General features: G+C 43.9%; 1 long non-coding RNA gene across 1 annotated transcript; it reads right to left on the bottom strand.

Annotated features, from left to right (window-relative positions):
- Positions 1-1,403: 1,403 nt before the first annotated feature.
- Positions 1,404-2,647, bottom strand: LOC145426074 (uncharacterized). Its single transcript, XR_013906838.1, has 4 exons — positions 2,481-2,647; positions 2,281-2,391; positions 2,041-2,178; positions 1,404-1,516 (listed from the first exon to the last, which is right to left on the bottom strand). It is a non-coding gene; the product is annotated as an uncharacterized LOC145426074 (long non-coding RNA).
- Positions 2,648-7,258: the final 4,611 nt, after the last annotated feature.

Consider the following 7,258-nt stretch of genomic DNA (forward strand, 5'->3'; position numbering starts at 1 on the left):
GTGTTCCTCTGATGTTTTTAATCAGTGGTGTGGCACCTTCATGCTTCAGATTGATGTCTTTGTTTTTCATGATCTCTACTTTCCAAACAGCTGCTGTCACATGTGTTATCACAGAGATCAATACTCCTGCTTTGAGCACAGGACATCTGGAATGTTATGAATCTATTTTAGTGATTGATAATTAGTGATTGTCCAAAGCCTCAGTCCTCTCCCATTTAAATGTGATGCTCCAACACAGAGCTGCACAGAGCCCCAGTGTGAGCCTGTACATGTGAACATTCATTAAGACTGATCACAACAATCAGGGTTGTTGACAAAAATGCAACCTCGACTGAGATTTCCTTAAACTGTACAAAAAGTCAGGTGAACTTGATTTACTTACTCTTCTTCAGAAAGTGCACAAAGTTAGAGTCAGAGTCTGTACACGGTCTCACACAGAGCTGATACGAGTATAGCTACGACAGATTTAAGCCAAGAAGGCAAAAGGCTACGAGCAAGGCTGCTGACATGCACACACACAGATATTCTGTACAGTGATCAATCGCTTTATACAGCTTCTGTAAGGAAAAGCAACTCAACTAGTCTGAAGAGATTCATTACAGCTTTCCAGGAAGTTTGCAACAACAGTTCCACTTTTAGGCAGCTGCTTGGAAAACCTCTTTAAAGCAAAGCAAAGAAACATGAAACGGCCAACGTCATCTTCCAAGGCAAACGGAGGAAGCAGTACCATGTTCGTCCAGCTGGAGATGTCCGAAAGTCTCCCTGTTCCCCAAAGTTGAAGCAGGAACAGTGAGAGTTTGTGTCTCTGCTGCTGAGAGGATCAGTACTTGTAAAGCACTTTGTGATTTCTATCTAGAAATGTGCTATATAAATAAAATTTTACTTACTTCAGACGAAAGGCGCTCCAAAACATTTAAGGCACCACTGGACGCTGGGAGTAGGCGGGCGATCGATGCAGTGCAGAGACTTGTGCTGCTCCGCGCTCAGCTGGTTGTATGCGTTGTGGTACTCTCTGTCGAAGGCCTCTGCATGATGACGACACATATATGAGTTAGGAACGTTTCACGTCATTGCTTTTCATCACCTTCAAACTCTTACAGTACACTAGAGGTCACAGCTGACATCACTAGTTAATCTCACTCACCTACGTCGATGTTCTCCCGTCCCAAAGCCACCAGTGACAGAAACAGTATTTCTCTATAGACGCTCCTGGGAGACACAAGGCAGTCTCGTTCCCAAGTTATTGCATTCACTAGATTTTCTATTTTGTTTGCTTGAGGTTTAAAGGCCCAACTCTGGTGCGCCCCAGTGGTGATTATGCAGTATAGCTCACCATTCAGTCTGCACTTGACACTGTACTGATGGACAATGATTGATAATGTCTGTCTTCACACTCACAAAACGTCCTCCAGAGCAGGTAAAGTGGTTCTCCAGGTTCTTGGTGCAGGTTGATGTTGTCCCACAGGAGCTGTACGTACACCTGCTTACTGTCCTGTGGCAGTGACGTCAGAGGCAGCTGCAAGAATAAACCATGACATTATAGCACAGCTTACATGGTGCTCGCTAATTACAGGACACCCTCTGTAAAGGAATGAGTTTGCTGTGTTGGGTCTAGATGACTGAAGCCTTCTTATAGGTGGTGTGCACGTCACTGCCGGCTTCAGTCTATTACAGTCACAGCATTTCATCTTTTATGTGTGAGTTACAGCTTCATTTAGACATAGTCCTCTACTGTATGCCCACCTGATGGATGATGTTAAAGTTTTCTTACATCAACATGGAATATGAAGATGAGCGCGATCCAGGAGACTTTTCTTTGTCTTCTTTGCTTTTGTCTTTACAAACAGCAAATAAGCAGCACACCACAGAGTAACTTTTTACCTATTGGGAAATAGCTGAAATATTCCACGCCCCAACGTTCTTTGACTCTGGTCTAAAAGTTCCTAGTTCCTGATACAAGTTCCTGTGGACAGTAGTGCATACCTTGAGATTGAAAAAATTAGAAGAGAAAACTGCATTTAACCAGATGTTATGTCTAACCTGCACTCCGTTGTTGCAGTGTTCAGAAGTGAGGATGAGACCGGGCAGGTGAGAGGGCAGGTCCAGGCGGCGGAAATACCACACCAGGTTCCAGAAAATGATTGGGTGCTGGCTGAGGAACTTGTGGGTGTAGATCACCTGGACAGATAAACCACAAAGTGGAACTCAAAGGATCTTGAATCTGCTGGCTGACACTTGCTATATACATAAAAACACGAGAGAATGTCTTTATATTTATACCTGATCTCCCTCATTCTCCAGCAAGGTTTACAGCTCCTTGCGCAGTACCAAGGGGCTGAGGTACGGCACAGACACTGGTTTGGGATTTGGCCGCTTTGTCCCCATGCCGTCCTGTAAACACACAGAATTCCACTCATTGACTCCATGTGGATAAAAGCACTACTGTCAGTGAAGGCTTGGAACAGAAAGGAGGCACTGACTTGCACTTCCTGCAAACTGCAGGGAAGGCTGGTGGTGGAAACACCATGTCCAGGTCTCTGAGAGTAGTCCAGGCTTTGCAGAGGTCCTCCAACACTGTTGCTACGTGTCAAAGATGTCCCGGTGCCTTTCTGCTGCTTACATGCTGCCTGGTGCTCCAGGAGACCCAGGGGATCTGACTGTACTGGCTCTGGAATCAAACTGGAAACAACCATTCAGTTATTTATATAGCACCAAAACATCTGCCTCAAATCACTTTATATTCTACTGTAAAGACATTACAATAACACGATGATGCACAACAATAGCAACAATTATTAGTTTTGTTATCAAAGTTTATTCCAATAACTTATCATTCTCAGTCACCAAGTAAAGAGCACAAAGAGCAGATTCAGAATATCTATGCTGCCATCTAGTGCAAATTATTATCCACAGCCTGTAAAAACAGCAGTAAGGTGGTGCTGAAGATTTATGCAAATACATCTCCTCGTGCATGCAACCTGAGGTGCATTCAAGGTACTCAAATGAAAGTGTACCTCTTCTGTGCTCCTGGATTATTTCCAGGGGTGCACATCGGCTCGTTCTTTGTGAAAGTGATAAGGTCTGGTGTCCTAATGTCAGCCGCGCTGCTAGCTGTGGGGTGAGTGCTGATGCTGTGGATGCTGTCCCCTGAGGCACTGGGATTCACATAAAACCTTAAAGAGAAAATAGTTTGAGTTGCCACAAAGAATATGTTTGTGTGTTACAACATGTGAAAAAAAATAATCTTATCTGACAGTTTCCTTCCCGGTCATCGTGCACAGGTCGTGAAACTCAATGTGCAATAAGGGAAGAAAGACTGTTTGACACAAAGGACAGTTGGTATTGAGGTTGGAATCATCAGCCAATTTGTTAACCTCACTGGACAAAAGGAAAAAATGTAGCTTAATTTCACCTTTTTTACTGGTTATCTTTTGGAGGGGTTGGGGTATCTCAAAAAACTCATTCTGCAAAAGGTCCAAGTATAACATACACTCAACAAAAATATAAACGCAACACCTTTGTTACTGCTCCCATTCCCCATGGGATGGACGTAGAGACCTAAAATTCATTCCAGATACACAATATAACCATCCCTCCCAAACAGTGGTCACAAATCAGTCCAAATGTGTGGTAGTGGGCACATCTGCCATATTGAGATAATCCATCCCACCTCACAGGTGTGCCACATCAGGATGCTGATCTGACATCATGAGTAGTGCACAGGTGTACCTCAGACTGCCCACAACAAAAGGCCACCCTGGAATGTGCAGTTTTTTGCGCTATTGGGGGTCTGGGGACCCAGAACCGGTCAGTATCTGGTGTGACCACCATTTGCCTCATGCAGTGCAACACATCGTCGCATGGAGTCTATCAGATTGTCAATTGTGGCCTGTGGAATGTTGGTCCACTCCACTTCAATGGCTGTGCGAGGTTGTTGGATATTCGTGGGAACTGGTACACGCTGTCGTATACGCCGGTCAAGCACATCCCGAACATGCTCAATGGGTGACATGTCCGGTGAGTATGCTGGCCATGCAAGAACTGGGACATTCTCAGCTGCCATCTGCCCTGAACAATGTGAACCATGATTCATCCGTGAAGCGCACACCTCTCCAACGTGCCAGACGCCATCGAATGTGAGCATTTGCCCACACAAGTAATAATAATAATAATGGATTGGATTTATATAGCGCTTTTCAAGGCACCCAAAGCGCTTTACAATACCACTATTCATTCATACACTGGTGGAGGCAAGCTACGGTTGTAGCCACAGCTGCCCCGGGGCAGACTGACAGAAGCGAGGCTGCCATATCGCGCCATCGGCCCCTCTGGCCAACACCAGTAGGCAAGTAGGGTAAAGTGTCTTGCCCAGGGACACAACGACCAGGACAGAGAGCCCAGGGATCGAACCGGCGACCTTCCGGTTACAGATGCGATTCCCAACCCCTTGAGCCACGGTCGCCCAGTCTGTTACGGCGACGAGCTGGAGTCAGGTCAAGATCCCGATGAGGACGACGGGCATGCAGTTGAGCGTCCCTGAGACGGTTTCTGACAGTTTTTGCAGAAATTGTTTGGTTGTGCAAACCAATTGTTCCAGCAGCTGTCTGGGTGGCTGGTCTCAGACGATCTTGGAGGTGAACCTGCTGGATGTGGAGGTCCTGGGCTGGTGTGGTTACACGAGGTCTGCGGTTGTGAGGCCGGTTGGATGTGCTGCCATATTCTCTGAAACGCCTGTGGAGACGGCTTATGGTTGAGAAATGAACATTCAATGCACGGGCGACAGATCTGGTTGACATTCCTGCTGTCAGCATGCCAATTGCACGCTCCCTCATTGCTTGTGGCATCTGTGGCATTTTGCTGTGAGACAAAACTGCACATTCCAGGGTGGCCTTTTGTTGTGGGCAGTCTGAGGTACACCTGTGCACTACTCATGATGTCAGATCAGCATCCTGATGTGGCACACCTGTGAGGTGGGATGGATTATCTCAATATGGCAGATGTGCCCACTACCACACATTTGGACTGATTTGTGACCACTGTTTGGGAGGGATGGTTATATTGTGTATCTGGAATGAATTTTAGGTCTCTACGTCCATCCCATGGGGAATGGGAGCAGTAACAAAGGTGTTGCGTTTATATTTTTGTTGAGTGTATGATTATTAAAATTTAAAAAAAAAACTCTAGACAGCAGATAATAACCAGAAACCCAACTCACCTTACTGGTTATTGATTCCTCACTGGCTAAGAATTCCTCCTCTACAAGAGAAAACAGTCGGCAGTTGTTGATGATGTTGTTGAGGGAGTAACAGTTGTTGTAATGAAGCAGAGGTAGACTGGGTGACCTTTATGAATCCGACATGTTTCATGTGTATTTCCATGTTGTGTATAATCCAGATTATATAGGACTTTCCATATACATGTCTTACTCTCCAATATTGTACAGGCAATATGTCTTCAAGAAAACACTCTTGGTCCATCTGGGGATTCCACAGGCCCTGAATAACTGTATTAGGGCTGTGAGTGGGGATGGTTTGTTTGTTGTATTGTATTTGTTCTTAGATGGTGGTGTGGTGTATTTCATGAATCACAAGCTTAAACAGGTCTTTTTCTGAGGCACTGTGAAATCAACTGCCCTCCATTGGTCAAGTGACACTTTAAATAACTGATTTAACCTTGTGTTGTTGCCTGTTCTCACTACCACTGCATAACATATCAACGATTTGTCAACTCCTAAAGCGTATCATAGGAACGCGAAAGGTAATCTTCTGCATCCCTGTGATACGCGCGGGATTGTGGATACAACTCAATATAATGACGTTCCCGGCAGTAACAGACTTTCCAGCCATGTGTTCAAGTCATAACCTTAATCGTGTTAGTGTTTTGTGAGGCAATTTTATGAAAATAAATGTACATATATAAATTCAGTCCTAATTCTTCTCATGTTTCCTCTTTTTTCCCAAAGCAACATAGAGACGTGTTGGGTGGGTGAGTAACTGTGCATGAAGTGAATGGGCTTTTGTCTTTCATCAGTTCAGAAAAAAACTATGGCTGATTATTCTGACTACTATATATTTATCGATTCTGTGATGATGACATATGAGTTTTCCCCACATGTTGTTCCTGATCTTTTCTTTCATAGACCAATGTGTTATGTAATCTATGAAGCAGATAAATAAACAAGAAATCACATTTAGACCCGCTACAGTGCAGAAGCTTGTGGAATTTTGTGACAACATTTAAACACAATGACTGCAAACCAGCAGTTTTTGACGATAGAGGGGAAAACAAATGTGAAAACCCTGTCTGCACACTTCTTTGCGTCTTGAATTTTATTTCCAAGTTCCTTAGACTTTGCTTCTCCAAACACACACAGAGAGACGGAGACTGGCTGTTCCCGCCCCTCAGTCAGATCATAGGAGATATAAAACAAACTCAACCCATGAGACTGCTGGTTTTGTCAGACAATGGCGCAGAAACAGAAAGAAGTCTATTTCTGTGAAGTTCTGTTCACAGTTCACAAATTACTTTTGATCTTTACTGGGGGTTGTATTTTTATTTTATTAAAAAAAAAAAAATTCAGTGAATACGGGTTTAATAAAAATAGTGTTCTGCACTAGAGGGCTAATTATTCTGAGAACTACACATTAACCTCCATTATTTTTTTCCCCAAAATCTATATTAAAAATAAAATGTTATATTTTTTGACGTTTGTTTTAATCGTCTACATTTGGCACAAATGCACAATAAAGTTGGAAAAGGCGACAAAAAAACATTACTCACGACCTCTCCAGGGTCCAGAGTGAAAACTGGGGCATGGATTAATAACAAGGAAAGATAACTGATGTTTGTTTTTTTTTAAAATAACATTTATTTATTAATGGGATTTTGAAAAGAAAAAAAACAAAACAGACAAACAAACAAACAAAGATATAAGGCTAACTGCTCTCTCCATGTAAACACAGGCGCTGACTGCCTCTGTCACAAACTGCTGTGCCTGCGATCCCCATTCTGGATGACCGCCGTCAGGACTCTCCTGAAGAATATGACAGCAAGTCTCTGTGTCCCTCTGTACAGCATGGCAACCAGGCCGTCAGTCTGACCATAGTAGAGATGCAAGTGGAAGGAGCGCAGCTGCAGGACACACAGCTGTGCCTGAGCAGCTCGTTCTCCATCTCCATCCATCCGGTTTCAAACCTGACAGAAGGAGAACAAATCACAGATGAGTCAAACTTTCTTCATCCCAAACAATGAACGCTCA

The sequence above is a fragment of the Astatotilapia calliptera genome, chromosome 3, assembly GCF_964374335.1.
Source record: "Astatotilapia calliptera chromosome 3, fAstCal68.1, whole genome shotgun sequence".
In the NCBI taxonomy this organism is placed as follows: Eukaryota; Metazoa; Chordata; class Actinopteri; order Cichliformes; family Cichlidae; genus Astatotilapia; species Astatotilapia calliptera.